This window comes from Vidua chalybeata, chromosome 4 (assembly GCF_026979565.1).
Source record: "Vidua chalybeata isolate OUT-0048 chromosome 4, bVidCha1 merged haplotype, whole genome shotgun sequence".
Classification (NCBI taxonomy): Eukaryota; Metazoa; Chordata; class Aves; order Passeriformes; family Viduidae; genus Vidua; species Vidua chalybeata.
In genome coordinates this window covers 43,013,046-43,032,266 of record NC_071533.1, presented here as the reverse complement: position 1 = coordinate 43,032,266, position 19,221 = coordinate 43,013,046, and the positions used below count along the sequence as shown (strand labels likewise).

General features: G+C 38.5%; 1 long non-coding RNA gene across 2 annotated transcripts; it reads left to right on the top strand.

Moving 5' to 3' along the window:
- The first annotated feature begins 815 nt into the window (after positions 1–815).
- Positions 816–3,353, top strand: LOC128787236 (uncharacterized). Of its 2 annotated transcripts, none has more exons than XR_008430633.1 (4): positions 816–1,070; positions 2,397–2,523; positions 2,646–2,698; positions 3,207–3,353. It is a non-coding gene; the product is annotated as an uncharacterized LOC128787236 (long non-coding RNA). The 2 variants fall into 2 exon arrangements; XR_008430632.1 differs by having other exon boundaries at positions 2,394–2,523.
- Positions 3,354–19,221: the final 15,868 nt, after the last annotated feature.

Genomic DNA, 19,221 nt, shown 5'->3' with positions numbered 1-19,221 from the left:
GTGCAGTATCCAATTGAAGCCGTAGAATAGAAACAGTCTCACTGCTTAGGATAAGGCTATATAATGCCACGTTAAGAGACACAGAAACCAGGTAGGAGTCCTTGCTTGCCTCAGGTCCTCATGGTGCTGGGTGAGATGCAAGTGGTGACCATGCTGTGGGGCAGAGTATGGCTGTTGGCAGCACTGCTCGTGTTCCTCCTCCGTGTGCAGTGCTCTGGGACTGCGGGTGAGCTCCTCTGGCCCAGCTTTCAATGCAGGCTCACCTCTGAGGGATAGCACTGCCCCCTCCCAGGAGTGCACTGGCCAACCTCTCAGCTGTGTGCCAATGGCTCAGGAAAGAGAGTGATAATCCTTGCAGAGTGATTGTGGGTTTATTTCGGTATTGTGTTGGGATTTTTTTTCTAGGGCGGACGGGAAGATTTAGAGGCTGAATAGAGAAGCTCTTTGAGAATAACTGAAGCCATATCTCAATGAGGAATGTCTGCCAGACTATATGTTGAAAGAACTACACTGCAGAACATGATATTACACTGAGAACTCCTGAACACGTTTCTTAACTTGGGAGCAAAATGGATGTTCAAAGAATGCCTTGCTTTCTTCACACAGTGTACAAGCCACCATGCTCTGATGCACTGTAGTGAAAATGGTGGAGCTCATAATACCAGCATTTTGGGGAAGAAATTGTTACCAGAGTCAAAGAATATTGTCTTAGTCTCTGTTTGTAACTAGAATTATGAGATCAAGTGCTGAGGGAAATGTCACAGCTGTCTCCTAGGAGACTGCTTTACAACATTCCAAAAAGGCATGGAGTTGATTTGGGCAACCAAACACTAATCTTGGTACTCTAGTATGAATGGAACAGGGAGAAACCTGAAGATGCCATAAATAGAATTGGCAGTCAAACAGCCTACATTTCCTGTGAAAATTGCTCTTTATGTGAATGTTGGTTTCCCCACACCTGTTTTGCATTGCTAACATTTTTCTGGAAGTTTTTCTTTAAATTTGTTTGCTGAAGTTTAATCAGCTGAACTTCTCAACTGACTCAGCAAGGTGGGCACAGGATCTTGAAGGTGAGAGTTTGTTTTCCCAGAATAATATTGCTGTGTCTGTTTAGTTTTATCCATATACTGGAAACTGTTTCCACTATGATGAGTCAAAAAGAAAAAAGAAAAAAATTATCTAAGACTGTTTATATTTTCAGCATTTAATTTAAACAAGGTATTATGATGTCCTTGAATCTAAAGGAAATTTTTGCTGCTTTGACATTGCAAAATGTGATGCTGTAAACTAACTGGATCTTTTCCAGCTCTACCTTATGTGCCTGGGTTGGCCTAGAACCAGATTTTAATGTTACTATTGGGAGTACATTTTCAAAGTAATAAACAATTAAACAGTAGCAATGTGGTGGTGAGTAAATTTCTTTACTGTTAAACTTCAGTTGGCTCAGGTTTCTGTTTCCAGTGATTTTACAAGCAAACACTAAATTCCTTCTTTATTCTTTCCTTGGATGACTTACAACAAAAACAGAGCACGAAAAGTGTAGTATCAGAATTTTATAAAATAAAGTAAATTTTATTAATTATTTAATTCTGTGATTCTCTGACAACTACCCAGAACCAGTCTTTTTCAATCAATGGTCTCTCTACTACTAATTTTGTCATACTTTCTGTTGATGGAATTACGGGACCAAGGCTACATACTATACAAGGTCTCACTGAACTGTAAGTTATATTAGTTTGATTGCTATGGACTGCAAGGGTCATGGAGCAAATAATATAATAGTGAATGAGAAGAAAGCTTTGAGGGAATTTTTTCAAGGGCTATTCAGCACTGACTTTCACACTTTTGTAGATGTGGAATTGGAAAAAGTATGTGAAAACCTGTCCTCATCCTATAATTTTGTGCATTCTTGGAGACTTACTTTCAAGTGTGTTACATACATTCAAGGCAGATTTTCTCTGTCCTGGAATACAAATGGAATGCTCTATACTTTCCAACACATTAAAATGTCTATAGGAGTGTTCTGTGTGGGTGCTCCATGGGGTCTGTGCTCAAAAAATAATATCTGAACATCAGTCATGTGGTGTGCTAAATTTAATTCTAACTTAATATCCAGTCAGAATCATGGATGGACTGGTTAGTGGAGAGAACTCATCCTTTAATTAAAATTTTCAAAGGACAAACATATGAGCAATGAGACAGAAAAGCAAAAGAGCTGGAAAACCAAATTTCCTTCATTTCCTTTCATCCAAACTCAAAAGTCTCATCCTGTACTTGGATACACTGTTTAGTGTCAGCGGAAATGGTAGCTAGTAATGGAGGGGATGCTGGAAATCCTGAGAAGCAGTGCCTTTTCTTTGGTTGCTAATTTCTCTGATCTCCACCGGTTTCAGCAGCGTGGGCCTCCTGACACACGCAGTGTGCCAGTGGTGCTCCCAAACCTGTGGTGCACGGATTACTGCCCTGAGCTGCAGGATACTGTGCTTCTACCTCACTAGAGGTCACAGACATAGCTGCTTTGAGGTATGCTGCCCTAGTTGCAGTGCTCATGTGACTATTACCCAAGGTATTTTATTTCCTGCTCTAGCCCTTTCTTACACTTGATCCAGTGCCATGAAGTTTTAACATGCTTCATTCTTGCACAGATGGAATAAAGCAATGCATGTCCTTGTAAGCTGAGATCAAGACTGTCCCACAGGTAAAAATGGTGTAAGATAATCCAGGAAGCCCTTTCCCTCCCCACTTCTAAGTAGGCTTTTTTTTTTTTGGTGCTGCTTTCCCAGACATTTTCTCAAAGCATTCAACTGTAGTGTCACATTTTAAATCCTCGTGCGGTTGATGTTCTTTCCACTGACTTTAAAGAGCTTTGGATCAGGCCCTAAGTAAATAATGAGAATTTCTTCCACCTTAATTTATGTTTAATTTCCAAACTAAGCAGTTACGTCTTTCATCTTTATTCTTTATATTTTCTCATGACTCTGCTTGTTATTTTAAGGAAGCAGTAATATATACAGCATCTATATACACAGACTGCAATATATGTATACTGCCTGAAGTACAGTGGATTGTCTTGATGAAGGGAGGAATATATAACTGTAAGAAGCCCTTTAGAGTTCATCCAGAATACATAGTTACTTATTACATTGTAGCCTGGATTCAGTCAAAGGTGTATTCAATAGTAATTTAAGATTTTTCTTTTTAACCAGAGCAAACTATGATAAATGTTTTGGAAAAGATGCATATTCCAGAAGGATAAGAAGCACTCTTAGTATTGAGCTTGCTGCTTAAGACTGCAAAAATCAGGAAATGTTATTAGATGTTCAATAACAAAGAATAAAGCTAATTATCTACCAACCAATGGAAAGTGGTTTCCAGCTGTACATTTTCTAGTGTTCAGTCCCCAAACTAAGTGCTTTCAATTCCATTCCTGTGCACGTGTGCATTTATGTGAGGGCTTTTCAGTACAAAATCACATCACACTAGAGATATTGGCTTCTCCCTTCCACTTTCCAAATTAACTGTTGTCTGTGAATGATATCATCACTGGCATGCTGGCTTTAAGCTGGTTTTGCTATGACATGAAATGCTTTGCATCATACTGTACCTATTGCCACGCACCAGCTTTCATTTTCATTTCTGAGTAGAAGGATAAATATTGCCTTTGCCAAGAGTGGCAGCAGAGGAAAGAGAGAGATGGGAGATTGCTGTGGTTGTCATGCTTCAACAAAGCATCCTGTGAGAGGGTCAGCATGCACCCCACCACCCCATAAGGATGGAAATTAACTCTTTCATTTGAAGTAAACTTAGCTGAGACAACATTACCTTCACCTTATGTCAGTTATGTTAGCTTTGAACTCCACAACTGATAGAAAGGCATCTCCAGAGGGGAATTTGTATTCCAGGTGCCTCTCCTCACTGCTAGTGGAGAGGGTAACGGATATCTCAGTGCCTGTGGTTAGTTGGTGTTTTGGCAAGGTGGGATTTATTGAAATTTTATGATGTTGTGAGGAGCAACAAACATTCAGGAAAAAAATTATATCTATACATTTTCTGTATAAATGTACCCAAGACACATTTAGGGGACACACAAGAATTTTGGGTGTTTTCACTTCTGTAGATGAGAGCAACAGCAAAGCATACAAATGCTAGTATTCTCATTCAGATATTTACTTTATTTTCATAATTTCTTATTTTAACTAATATTAAAGACCTGTGGCCAGTTTTCCAGGACCTTCAATACTACTGCTGAAACTGTTCAGAGCTGACATTGTGAACCTATGTACATAGTCAAATTTTTCACACTACTATGTATGTGAAGATTGTCTTACAAATTTATGACTTCTCCTGATGAATTTTTTTGTTTCTCTGTGAGAATAAAAATACCCAGTCATTTCTTGGTTCTTAATAGTAAGGTAGCATGAAAATAAATCTGCAAAATACTCTGTTAAGCTGGGTGTGAGGGAGGAAGGTGGAAGTGGGTGGAGTTCATAGCTTTGTATTTAAAGCAAGGCTGGACAACATGCCTCTGTGTAATGGTTAAAGATACAATAAATGCAGAAGACATAAAAATGCAGTATCATGATTTCACCAAATAACACAGGAATCCTCTTGAAAATCTAATGCAGGATCACAGAATTAAAGCTAGATAAAAATGCATTTGCGTGAAGAGGCAACTGATGTGGGTAGGTCACATGAATTTAGGCAATGTTATTGTGGCATTTCTAAACTTAAGACACCAGCCTTTATATTTTCTAAGTATCCTCTGGAGAATGAAAGTTATAAAAATAAAGTTATAAAATGTTTTCTCAATTTGCTCAAAATGTTGTGAAGAGTTAGCTTTGCTCTTACCCATGATAGTTTGAAAGTTTAGACTCAGGAAAGTAACGGTGATTTCAAGTAGAAGCTGATACACATGGTAAGAACCACACCAATTCCTTGGCATCCTTTGGTTATAATTAAACATTTTTCAGTTCTGCCACAGATTCTCTTCCTCTAAATACATACAATCTTTGTTAATGTTGAAATGGATTATACTATTATTAACACTCATAGAACATATGTATAGACCCTTGAAATATTTAACTATCCCTGTCTTGTACTACGCCAAGAATTCAGAATATGCTCTTTGGCTGTTTTAAATTCCCCTTTTGCACATACAAGGTGCTGAATCTGAGATTTGATACTAATAGGAAATAAACTGCAAAGCCTGTGACAGGAAATCAACTGAGTTTCTCTGAAAATCAACTCCAACCACACCCTAGTTCTTTTTGAAGGAGGGATTCTCCCAGTCCTTCCTCCTTCTGTGACCTAGGGAGAGAAAACCTATTACAGAAATTTATTAAGTTCTTTATTTGTATTCTTGTAGTGCCTTTAAGTCTCAGTATTGGCCACGAGCTAATGTTTCTTTGTCTAGAGACACTGATAGAAAAAGGATATTGTGTGAAACTACAGCACTTAAGCCAATAAATATAGTATGAACTCGGAAATTTTGCAGTTTCTTTAAGGTTGCATGTTTGAGTATAATGCCTAAGTTGTTCACAGTAGGAAATGTAGCAATTTATTTCGTTGCTTTAGAAATACCATATCTGCATAGAGAAAAGATTGAATCACTCTGAAATGTACATAGAGTGCTTTCCTGAGTGTGGTTTTGGCACATGATATAGGAAGCAAGTATAACACTAGTGTTCTTCTGATCCTGTGTCCTGGTGAAGTAAATATAAAGCTTTTCTAGGTACAAAGTGCCTCAGGAGTTTACAAAATAATCAGAGTTTACAAAATCAAGCTTCAGAAAATCAAACATATGCACTTACAAATAGAGTTTAAAGAATTGTGGATAGTAGTATCTGTGTAAATACAGACTTTTTCACATCTTTCAGTTTCATTTCCATGCACAGTGTACACAATCAAGCATAGCTGATAACTTGATAGTTGCACACATAGTGGCCTGTTAAGTTTGCTGGTATCATTTAACTTTCTCATAAACATGAAGTTTTTTTGTGAAAGTAACTAATGAAAAGGAGATTACATTTCAGAATCTTAGCTGGTGAAGAGATAAGAAAAAAGCTGCAAGATAAATATGTCAATATCATTCCTGAAGCAGAGTTAAAAAAATCTCAACTCTAGCAATGTCAACAAAAACATGTTTCTCTTCAGATTTAATTTCCATGAGAAACTATGTTAAATTAAAACCTTCCAGTGCAGTGTCCTTCCATTTTTTGCATTTTTACTACCTAGAGATCAAACAGTTTGACACAGCAAAAATTCTAGTGAGTTAAGAAGAAATGCTGATTGGTTTGTTGGCTGGTGGCCGGGGGAATGTTATGACCAAGTAATTATGTGTTCTGGACAGATGTATTAACCAGGCTTCGGGCTGGAGCCACTGCATATTATTTTAGTCATAAGACTAGGGGAACTGAATCATTTTCAAAGAGCTGGCTGGCTGACACTGCCTTAGTGATGCCTGTTCCAATGATTCTTTGGCAACAACTTCCAACACTGCACTTATGACACAGTAAACAAAAACTACATTAAAGGTTTGTTTTTTAATCATAGAGAAGTTGAACATTTCCACTGAGCTATTTTGCTATTTATCAAGAAGCACTGAAAGTTATTGTACAGCTTCCATCCTTGTTTCCCTTACCAAAGGGGAGCTGTTTAGCAAAACTGTTTTAGATCTGGTGATGGTAAAAATACTACAGAATTCAAGGTTTTTATCAATTCATTGAGTTCTTATCTCTAAACTTGCTGTGTCATGTTTGTTTATTCACTCACTTTTTGAGGTAAAAATGTTTTTTTTAATTGGACTGCCAAGTAAAATGTAGGGGGCTTTCATTGTCAGCCTCAAGTTAAGAGATGGTGAGATTTCTTCTGTTCTGGTAAGCAACAACATTGTTTTGCAAGATTCTGAAATATTATATTGAGAGGTGAAGAAAGAATTTGGAAGGGAAATCTGTATTAAATGCAGTCTTTGTTAAAAAAATGTAATTTTTACATACAAAAAAAGCATAATGTGTGCATACATTATTATTTAGAATCTTCTAAAAGTGATACTTGAGGTATTTCAGTAAGATTTGTCACCTGATAAGTATTAAGAGGCCTTTAAGTTTTGAAGAAAAGTTGCTTTATTAATTTTTGAGCCACTTGATTTTTGCAACTACTTTGTAAATGCACGTTGCCAAGGTGTAGTTAATTTGCAAATGCACATTGTACAAGGGTTATTTTTGGGGGGTGGAGGTCTTCTGTGTTTTTCGTAGTTCCAATCTGACTTCATCACTGGTTCTTTCCCAAGGACACAACATAGAACAAGAGCAGCCCTTCATAATGAAGCAGGAAAGAGTCTGTTGTTTTGATTTCCCTCTGCAGTGATGGATTATGAATGTAAACTGTTATGTAAGGTCATTTTGAACATTGCCCTGGAGGCAGTATGTCAAGGGAAGCATAGCAAACAAGTCAAAGATTCTCTTTCTTGGAATCGCAATGGATTTAAATGAGAAAGGCTCTTTGCTGCCCTCTGATTCTAAGGGCACACTCTGTGACTGGAAAAATATAGATCTGCATCTAGACCCCTGGCAGCTGGCTATAGGAGGTTTGAGAGGAAGCTTTATTTTTAGATCTCTTACTTGCTCGTTTGACTGTGGTAAATGGCAGACTCTGTGCTCCAGGTTCACCTTCTGTAAAGCACAGGTGATAAAGTGTTGGGGCTGACGACAGCTACTGTAGTGCCAAATGTCTGAGGCTTGTGAGTTTTTTGGTTTGGAGGATGCTATGAATAAATGAATAGTAAAAAACACAAGGGAAAGAGTGTGTTATGGTAAAATGTAAAAGTCAGTCAAAACTCTCCTTTCGGAATTGTGCAGTGGTAAATTATCCTTGTCCCTGGTGATTCATGGTGTCTTTTGATGTGCATGTTGGAATCCTTTATAATTTGTACACCCCAGTCAATTATGAAGGACCAATTTGGCCTGCAAATTTGTCTTCCACCCAACTCCTGGTGGCAAAAGAGGGGTTTGTCTGCAAACTTCCTTTCCATATACCTCAGCTGCCAAAACTCCAGGGTCAATTTGCTTAAGAGAGTGAACAAGGGAAAAGTGAGATCCTGTTAAGGTATTTGCTCTCTTTTTTTCACCAGGGTAGCAGAGTGTTTCAGAAAAGCATAATGTTTTTTTCTGAAAGAGGAAAAGAAAGGGAAAGATACAGTAATTTGGCACCTGTACAAACATATTTTATTGTTTCATTGTTTTTAAATATTTTAATAAACTGTAAATTGTTGCTAGTGAAACACTGAGTATTGCCAATTTCTATATATATTTTTAGCTTAATAGAAACTTACTGAACAGAAGACAAAGAGATGCTTCTCTAACACAGACCACTGAAGAGAGATTCAAGGGATGCTTTCTGTTTCATTGTCAGATCAGTAATGAACTTGGTCACTGCTCTGATTTGGATCTTTCAAGAATCTTTTTTGTCCTGGGAAGCTTTGAAAGAAAGTAGATCTTTTTTTCCTTTTCAGAACCATGACATGGAATCAGAAAAGCAAATGCTTAATTTTCTACATAAGTCTTCACACTCTACATGTTTGTGTGTATCCATGTATATGCATCTGCCTGGGTGTGTGCATAAATGGTTCAGATGATAACCTGAAAGCCATTCAGTGGAAGACTAATAGACAAAAATTAAAACCTAAAGTGGTGTCTATACATTTGTTCCAAACTTCCAAGGTATCTGAGCCTGTCCAAGAGAAAGTCTGAAAATGTCTTCAAGACCTGTGTCTTCAACAGGCCAAACCCAAAAGACCCTAATCTGATAGGAGACCCTCCTTTTTCATTTGATTGGTTTGGAATGGGCCCAATGGATCCAACAAGTTGATGTAATGAGAAGCTAAGGGATTGCATATGCATAAATAAAACCCTGCTGTCAAAATTATGTTAATTTAAATCCCCAGAATGTATATGAGTGCTCAACAGTTATTTATTAATTCCTTATCCACCAGGATGAGCTTAAATTGTGAGCTGAGTCCCTGGCAGATTTATGCAAGTTTCTTCTTTTCCTTAGTTGGAAAAATTTGTTGTGGGAATTTTTTGTTGGTGGTGGTGTTTTTGTGGATTCTTTTTGTGTGTTTGACTTTTTTGTTTGGTTGATTTTGGTTTTGTTTTTTTAAGAGTGAAAATAAACCAAATCCTTCTGGTTTAACAATTATTTATTTTCTTGTAGTTACATCTGAGATGTTAACACTAAAATGTACAGCCCAGACCCTGGAGTCTCATGAGGCAAATATGTTAATGGCTTATAGATTAAAATAGCTATTATCTCATTTACTCTGGGAACAAGCTATGAAAGCTAAAAAATTAACAGTATAATGAATAAATATACTCTAAACAAGACCAAAAGTTGTTTTCTAAAGATGAAAAGTGGAAGATCATGAGACTTCAGGCTGGCACTTTTTAATAAATTGTGCTGACAATTGTGTCAGGCTCCTATAATCCTTAGACTACACTGTACATACTCCTACAAATTTCTGTAAATGGAAATAAACAATGGTCCTCAGGGGGACTGGCTTAGCTTACAAAAAGCAAAGGAACTCACTTACAGTACAAGTGAAGATCATCTTTTTTCCTTCAGTTAATTTCTTCAAAGTGTGTCTATACTACTAAATCTATGAAAAAAAATGAAATGTAGTCCCCATTGGATATATGGGTATGTACAGAGAAATGGGGTGGATAAATGCCTTCAAGCATTAGGACCAGAAATCAATTATTTTTGTGATTTTGAATGGCAAATGATCAACTGGTATAATCCTAGGAGATGAGAACCAATAGCGATCATTTACCAAGTGACATGTCATTGCTTCTTTGGTATTTGGAAGCCAATGGAAGACAGGAACTGCTACCTTGAAAAAAGCTAAATCCTGCTCATCTGCAGGTTAGTGACATCTTTCCTTCTTCAGTCGCAACAGCTCTTGAATCCTGGTTAGCACATCATTTTAGTTTAAAAAATTTAGTAGTGCAACATTCACTAATGCCCTTAAAAGCCAAAGCATTTTCATTTTGTGCACAGCATGGAGCTGATGCCAAGTGCCACCTCTGCTTTCCCCACTGTGTTCCCCAGCTGTAACACCCAGCTTAGCCTGGTGCTGGGCTGCTACCTTGCTTTTCAGTGATTAGATTAAGTGTGGGATTTAGAGGCTGATTTGCTTGGCCCTGTTATCTTACAAGTTAGACTTTTTTTTTTTTGACTGGCTAGGCTCCTGACACAGCTATGTTATGGATACAAAGGAAAGCAGAGTATGAATGAAGATATTTTGTTTTGGTTTTGAAACAAAGAAAAAAATACACATTCTGGTGCTTACTGGGTTAGCGATGAGGATGTTTACAGGATAATTTGAGTGGGGACTAAAACAAAAGGAACGTTTTCATCCTTTCTGATTAATAGGTGTTTGTACAGCACCATGAAGATGAGAGGCATGTTAAGTGTTATTAATTAATATTCTTTCAAGATATTTATAAGATATTTATAATATTTATGTATTTATGACAACAAAAATGTTTCAATATCAAAGCGAATTATCCCAGAAAAAATGCCAAGCTTTTGATCTGCTTATACATCACATCACTGCAAACCTTTTCCTTTCAACCTAGAGTTACATTCAAAAGCAGAAAGATATACAGCTGACGTTTCGAACTGAACGACACTACGATAAACTAGGGTTTCTCTAGAAGATAAAATACATCATAAATCGGTGCAACACTTACCTCATTTTAAATATTACTGTCTCCTTTTATCAGGTAACACTATATAACCTCCCTTTACCTCCTTTCTTCCCATATTTTATTTGGTATATTAATTCTGAACAATGATCACAAGCAGAATTTTTTTTAATTAAAATCAAATATATGGCCTTAGAGGTTTAGGTTATCTGATAAAAATATTTTAATTAAAAATATACCAATTCTTTTGGCTCCCTGATGAATTGATAATAATTGAAATGTACAGTGTTAATTTTAATCTGCAGCCAGTTGTTTAAAAAAATAATTCTTACCCTTTTTCAAAGTCAAAAAATAAATAAGTTAAAAGAAATTCCTTAAGGGGAAGAGGAACCTCACCCAATGGGCTTTTTATTGCAGATTATCAAAAAATCACCCAATATTAGTGATCTCTACCAATGATCACTGGGAAATGTATTTCACTAAAGCAAGATTTCACACCTGGGCCTTGCCCCGAGGAGTGCGCACGAAACAAGGAGAGATTTCAAATGGAGAAAATTGCTTTTATGTTGGGAACATGGCTGTTGTGCAGCAGCCCTGCAATATCCCATTAGAGAAATGTGGTTTAAGGAGAGGATAGCAAATAGCATTCTCACACTACAAGAAAAAAATCAAGATCATACAAAAAGCAAGAAAGGAAATGTCCACTTCTTATACTTTTATTTATTTATACTGTAAACCACTATCAGAACAACTTATCTTTTCAGGTATTTTTAAGAAATTCTGGATTAAACTTCTACAGGAAAACCAATGTTAGTACAAGCTTCTTAAGATGGATCAGAAGTTTAGGAATGGCTAGTTATTATTTTAAAGGGATACCCAGTGTAACATGAATTTGAAAGCTGTTACTGAAGCAAAAGTATAGATCCTGAGTGACAGTTACCATATAAGAGCTTCTATATAAGAAAAGTTGAAAATGCCAGGTACAGTGCATAAGTCACTAAGAAGTTTTATTTTTTCCTTTAGAGATTGTAGGACTTAATTAGATATTAATTCCAGGTGGGATGTTGCCTGGAATTCTTTCATTTATAATGATTGATTTTTAAGATCAAATCCGTTTTTATAAATCATTGGATGAGCATGGCTTCATTCAGAAGAGTGATTTAATTCTATTGTGACTGTTCTGACCTTAAATATTATGCAAACTTGGGATAGTAAGTAAAATACTTTTCTAAATAAATAAATAGCATAATTTATATTTTCACAGAAATTTGAAGTTTATTTTCTAAATTTGACAGTGGTTATGCAAAATCAACCAACTACAAAATCCACTACATTCAAATAAACGACCACGTTTTGGTTTGTGGTTTTTAATGTACCAACTCAGGTTGATCAACATGTTAAAATAAAACAAAAAATAATAAAATGTTTGGAAGCAGAGCCAATCTCTTTGTGCCATTGAATGACATATAACAGTAAAAACTGTTACTGCGCTACCCACAGAAAAAAATAGCATCAACCATGCACGGGAGCAGACCAACTACACTGAAATCACGTGTGCAAATGTTAGGATATGGAGGGCTACTCCCTGCCTTTAATGTGCCCTCTGCCTGACCAAACACTTTAGCTAGGCAGTTCAATAAGTATTGTAGTTTTCAAATCTGCAGGGCACTTTCCACTAACATTACTGAGAGCTGTTGGCCAGACTTCAACAGGGGGCTAAATAAGATCCCGAGAGTTCAACTACAGGCATAAACCTCTAATGATTTTGTTCAGCAGCCTTAACTTTTAAAGTTTCTTTATCTATTCACAGTCATTCTTTCCAAATATTCCAAAGTTTCCAAAGATTATTCTTGTGAGTTCTGTAAATAGTGCCTAAAAATTTTCTTGTGCATCAGTTTTCACTTTTTACGTTTTGCTGTGATCCTGGAGTAGAGGAAGACTTATTTGTGCATACTATTTCTTATTTTATATGGTATTTCAGTGAAAGTTTCATGAGTTTTAATAAGATTTGTAATTTTTTAATATTTCCTGAACATGTAAATGTGTTTAGAGTATGAGAGAGGAGGGAACTTCAGCTGATAAATCAATGAAATCAGAAACCAGAATTGTAGAAACAGGTAGGTAACTGATTTTAATTCCTTGACATTAAACTAAAAAATATTGGGGTCTGAAGTGGTGTCACTGTTTTATCATCATTTAATGTTATAACTTGATGCTTTTGCCTTTCTTATATCTATCTAATTACAATTATGCAACCATAATAACAGAATTAAGGAGGCACTCAGGATAAATATTTTAAATCAAGACTAATCCTTGGTGAGCAGTAATCTTTCTTTAAGATAAAATGCATTTGTTATGGACTCCACAAAAAAGTGTATATTCATTTGGTATTTTTTAGTCCCTTTCAGCTCTGTAGTAGGAAAAAAAAAAATTAGGATCAGCATAGAAATCTTATGTTCACTAGGTCAGTGGCATGGTTTAGAAACAGGTTAGTGGTAACCTTTTACTTGCCTTTCATGTGATGTCTATAGTGTTTACTCCATAAGACAATTTCAACAGACAATATCAAGAGGTTTGGGCTGCTTAAATGTTATGTCAGTCAGTCTGTGCTTTTCTTGAGTATAGCTTAAAACAACATATTTCTTCTCTCCTCTGTCTGGATTTTTTTTTTTTTTCCTTTTTGAAGAATCAATCTTTTATTATCTCCCTTCACAGAAGGACAACATTTGTTTCTTTATTTTTGTATATGAATTTACTACAACAGATAACAGGATATTGCAGTCTTTGTGATGATTTAGAAGCAAGGGGGGGTTCTTTCTTTTTCCTTTTTTTTACGTGCTGTTTCTTTACCTCCTTTGCTTTTGGTTTTGCTCATGTTGGATTGACCTGCACATGTGCTGTAGACAGTCTTCTGGCTTGCATGCATACACACATATGTGGTGCCTATGCCTAGAGGATCCACCACAAGATCTGCATGCACTCCTGCAATTAAAACTGCTCTCATTTAAAAATAGGGCTTATTGACATGTGTCACTACAGACAAACAAAAGAAAAGAAAAAAACAACCTCAAATTCAGCGTTTCCTGAGAGAGGAATGCTCAAAAGCGATGCTAATATCTGGGGGAGAGGTCTGGTTTTGTGACTGCTTTTCACTTCCCGTTTCTCTACAGGAGGAATCTTGGTACTGTGTGGGGTAGTCTTTCAGCTTTGAAAAACACACACACCCTGCAGAGACCACACCCTGAATACGTGCTTATTGCATATTTTGGTGATAATCAATGCGTGTTGCTAAGATCATTTTTGGTTTTCTGATAAAGAAGGAGAAATAATCATACAGATCGCAGAAAAACAGAATTTCTAAAAAAATTACATATTCACCAGTTAAAATGGCAGTTGAATAGTCTGCTAAAGGAGAACATTGAATAGTTTAGTCTTAAAAAAATTCAGTGGAAATTGTATTAATTCTTTTGAGATAACATTTATAGTTTTGATTATATGTAGACAAAAATTTTGTTCAGAAATTAGTTGTACTAATAAAATAGGTTTTGTCTTAAGAAGGAATAAAGAAAAACCTTTTAATTACCACAAAATTTGACACCAAGTTTTGCATTTTATAAACTGCTATAAAATTATATAAATTTTTTTACATAATTTTACTTTGTCATCAGGAAAAAAATATAATCCCCTTCTAGCTGTGCTTTACTGCTAAAGGTATGAAAATCTGTTCAAAAGTTAAATTTACTGTTAAAGGTATTACAGAAGCAAAATGTTAAAACCCTGCATTGGTATGTTGGAAGCATTTAATTTTGATAGGCATGATGTATAGCTAGGGAAGTAAATGTACTCAAATTATGCTGTCTTTGAAAGACTAGGTAATTTAAAAGTAGATTATCCAATGAGACCGAAGTAGTAGTTGTCAAATTTTCAGGAAGTAATTAAACAAGCAGAGGGTCTCTCTTTTTTACTGGCTGTTTCTGGGTTGCATAGAGATTATGAAGAGAGACAAGAAAAATGACAGAGCAGGCTAAACAGCACATCAAACTCCCCTTGAAGAAAGCTTCCCCCCCCCCCTTAGTGGCCTTCTGAATAAGCTAGGTAATGTTTTATGGTATTTTTTGTTGCAGGTATCTGGCCACTATCCCTTAGTGGCCTTCTGAATAAGCTAGGTAATGTTTTATGGTATTTTTTGTTGCAGGTATCTGGTAAAATGTGCCCTTTGGAAAAGCAAGAGACACCATAGGCAACTTCTTTTTTTTTAATACCTCTTAATGAAATCTATGTTACTCCAAAAGGCTTCTTGCCTATATATGGTTTTGTTTGGTTTGGTTTTGTTTGTTTGGTTTAAGATTTTTGTTTAGATCTCAGTTCTTCTGGCTGACTGCCATCTGGTACTCTGCCTTCTCTTTCCAAAAGTAAGGCCACAAGTACTTGTCCGGCTTCTGTTGGTGCTGCCCAAGTTTTCACCCAGCTCCACACTCACAGAGCACCTCAGTCTTTCTCTGGCATACACAGCCTCACTTTTGCTCTGCTTTTTCTGGTTTGCATGCCGCAAGATGAAGTAGCTGCCCCTGGGTTTGTCAGCAACATAACATCAGGCAATGAGCTGGAATCTTAGTTTGGCTAAGAAATGTCAGTGCCTGCCCCTCAGAGTAGAAAGCAAATGTCCAGAGTGGGGATGAAGTTAGATGATAAAACACAACCCTCTGGCCAGTGTAAACACGGTGGGCAGGGCTGTGTCTTTTTATTTTGCAAAGTCCTATGTAACCATTTTAGGAATCGGCTCTCCAGTATCTAGGTAGTATGTGCTGTATCAAATCAAGAGGTTTTCTGACTTCAGGAAGATGAGAAAAATGAGTGTCCAGCCATTAAAATGGCTTTCACGATAATTCTCAAATCCCTTTTCCCCTGCATATTCAGTTGTGCAGATTCAAGAAGAGAAATCAAATGGTATCAACTTAGAAGGTGAAGCACCAGATCAGATTACTTTGAGAAATCAGCAGTAAAACCCACTCCTGACTTTTCAGGAAAGCTCCTGCAGTGTCCTGTGCCAGAGTTGTCATTGCACCACACAGAGCAGTAAGGGACCGCTCAGGGCCATTGATGGGGACTCAAGGACAATCTGATTGGCCTCCCAGAAAAATAGGAGAGAAATGTAAGGATTTGGGGTAGCCAGACTGACACTACAATTACCTACAAGTAGCCACTTCTCCCTCTACTTCTTCTTAGGCATAAAATTTCTGCTGTGAGTGCTCTGTTGACCTTGCCCTTTTCAGTTGCCCAAGGAGCTTATCCTCACCCACAGCAGCCAGTTCTTCAGCCACTCTCTCACCTAGTGCCAGGACTAGTGTGGAAACTTTCCATATTGATAATAGAGCCTCAAAAGGCCTTCTTTGCCTTCTTCACCTTTTTTTTTTCTTGCCCTTTCATATGACAGACTAATGCAAGATTTCTCTCTAAGACATGAGGATTTATATGTGTTTACCTTACCTATTCACTGCTTTAAACTGTGGGATGTAGACTACTGATTAATGTTGCTAACTACTGAAAAACTGCTGCTGTGCTCCCTGAGGAGGACTGGAAGTCACCAGTGGGATCTCTTGTAGGCTATAGCTGTCTGTGCATCAAATAGTCTGAAAACATTTCCATAACTAAACCTTATAAATTAACTAAAAATTAAATCCATGCTTTAATTTTAAAAGTGGGAATATGAGAAATTGAGTAAGAAGAATATTTTAAAAAAATTTTAAACAGTCAAATATTTTTGGTTCCACATCTCGTGAGAGTGGGGACATATTTTTTAAAACTAAAATTTTTTAAAACTAAATTACCTTTTTAAATTATTATCTCATCAGCTTCGTATTTCTACATGAAAACTGCATTTTCAAAAGACTATTTCTGGTAGCTGGAAAATGAAGATGATAGGAAATTATGACAGTAGATTAAAGTGACAGTTATTTTTCTGAAGACTTTCTACAGTCACAGTTGTAATGGCCTAGAGTAAGCTGAGAGGCCATTGCTTTACTGCAGTTGCACCATCTGATTAGCAGTGTATGCATGGCTCTAGATAGCACTGATGACACTAAACAGGCCCTTTTCAACCCAGATATGCACCTGCACATCAAGAATATTCCACACCAGTTGTGAAAGACACTTCTGACTGCATCCACAATGTACAAGGGAGGTATCAGAAAAAGAAGTGATATTTGTTAGAAATACGCATATGTGTACATTTAGTTTCAGGATCTGTTAACAGACAGCTTTTCTTTCCTAATCGAAGCAGATTAATGGAACAGGTTATACTGTCTTTGGAGTTATCAGCCTGATGTTTTTATGGAAGTGATGCTGGAAGCAGTGTCCAGGAAGAGGCTGACTTGTGAAGAGGTTGAATTTTTGCAAACAAGTTTGGGACTCATAGGGAAAGGCTCCCCTTGGTACTAAGGAGAGGGGTACCTGAAAGGTCGTGTTTGGGAAAGGAAATGTTTGAGAGTTGCTCTGCATGTTGTAGTAACACTGAAAACTGCAAACTGCAGGTTATCAGTATATTTTTATGTTGAGAACACTAAGATATATAAAACTGGAGCTGTTCAACACAGTTGCTATTACTGTGGGTGAACGAAGGATTAACATAAGGAATAAGTTTGATTTGCATGTGTTTACACGAAAGCATGTGCCCAGAGGATCCTTTGGTATTATAAACTTCCTGAAGTTAAAGAGCTAAATTCTTCAAACAAGTGCACTGTGAATAAATTCACAGTTCCAAGGAAAAGGTTTGATCATATTCATTATCCTCTAAATTTGGGGAATTATTGGGCATTGATTTTCAATGCAGGGAGAAAACTTGTGGTTGTACATTAGACACTAAAAAGACCTGAGATTTTTTTTAGTCAATTATCATATTAGATTGGAATGACAAAGGCACAGTTTTATCCTTTGGCTTCTATGCAGAGAAACGTGTGCAAATACACTTGCCATGGCAACTCATTTAAAAAGAAAAAACTCCATAAGTGCTATTTCTTTTCACCAGGTTTGTTTGCACTTTTCCAGTTTCGTTGCCCGTTTGCCACTGGTGCTGCAGGAGCGTCCCGCTCCCGCTCCTCCCCAGCGGCGCGGCGAAGTCTGGCTCCCTTCCCGCAGCGGGACAGCTCTCCGCGCCGCTCAGCCCTTCGCCCCAGTTACTGCGCTTCTCCTAACACTTTGTTCCTCTTTCTGTCTGTCTCTCTTTGGATGGGAGAGACGGCCGGGCGAAAGGAAATCTCCCGCGGGCAGGACCAAGGGGAGCCCCTGAGCTCCCCCCGCTTTCCCCGTGCTCTGGCTTTCCTCTCCCTGAAGCCCTGTGTACACAAAGGGCTCGCTGCTGCCTTTCAATTAGGTAACGGAGATTTATTTACTTTTACTCTTTCTCCCATTCCTACACGTATTTGGTGTCTGTAGCTCCTGTCAGCTTTGGAATTGGGTGTTCTTTTGATTTCCACCCCCCCCTCCTTCCTCCCTATGAATTTTTTTTTTTTTTTTTCATTTTCCCGGAGGCAGATTTAAATCAAATGTCCGTGTAAGGGAGGACTCCATCGAGCCTGACTCCTACACCCAGCAGACAGACGCGTCTCGGCCACCCCGCCGCTCCAGCCGAGCGCCTGACCCTCGCCTCGGCAGTGCAGGGGCTCCCGCGGCTCTGGGGGTGCCCGAGGAGCCCCAGCTGGCTGGGAGGGGCTGGCGGAGCTCAGCCTCAGTACGTACCCGTAGGAGGAAAAGCCACCAACAAAAAAACCCCAACAACAGAAAACACACCAAACCCACCAGGGCTGGAGAAGGAGGGTTTCCCCGTGTTTAGGGAGCTGAGGCGGGGTTGGGTGACCCGAAGTGTCGGGACAGCGCTTGGCACCGGCGGGTCCTGCGGGGCTTTCCCGGAGCGCCTTATATGGCGGGGGCGGGGGGCCCGGCCCGGCTGCGAGGCCGAGCCCCAGCCCGGGGAGCGTGTGCGGGGGCCGCCGCGGGGTACACGCGTTTTCTGTCGTTCTAGGGGACACACGGAGCGGACGAGACGGGCATCTCCGAGGCGACCCCATCCCGCCAGAAGGGAGGACCATAGAAACCTTCACGGCCACGAAAGGTAAATGAGAATTGGTTTCTGTTGGGGCTGTATTGTTGTTGTTTTTGTTGTTTGGAATTTTTTGTTTGGACTGGTGGTTTGTTTTGTTGTGGGAGTTTTTCTGCGTGTGTTTGTGATTTTAAAAAATATTTATATTAAAATACTCCCTCTTTTTCCCTCCTTGTCGTTTTCTGAACGCACGGACCTGCCATGGGGAGGCGGCCATTGGCATCCAGGGGAGCGCCGCCGCCCTGTCCCCGCCAGCTGTCCCCGCGGGGCCGCGCCGGGACGCGGAGTGTGCGGCGCTGCCCGCCCCCGCCGCGGCCCCTCCGCCTCCTGTCCTCCTTCTCCTCGCTCTGCCTGGCCCCGCGGTCCCTTTGCTGCCGGCCACCGCGGGCACTCCGCGTCCCCTCCGAAGCTCCGTGCGTGACT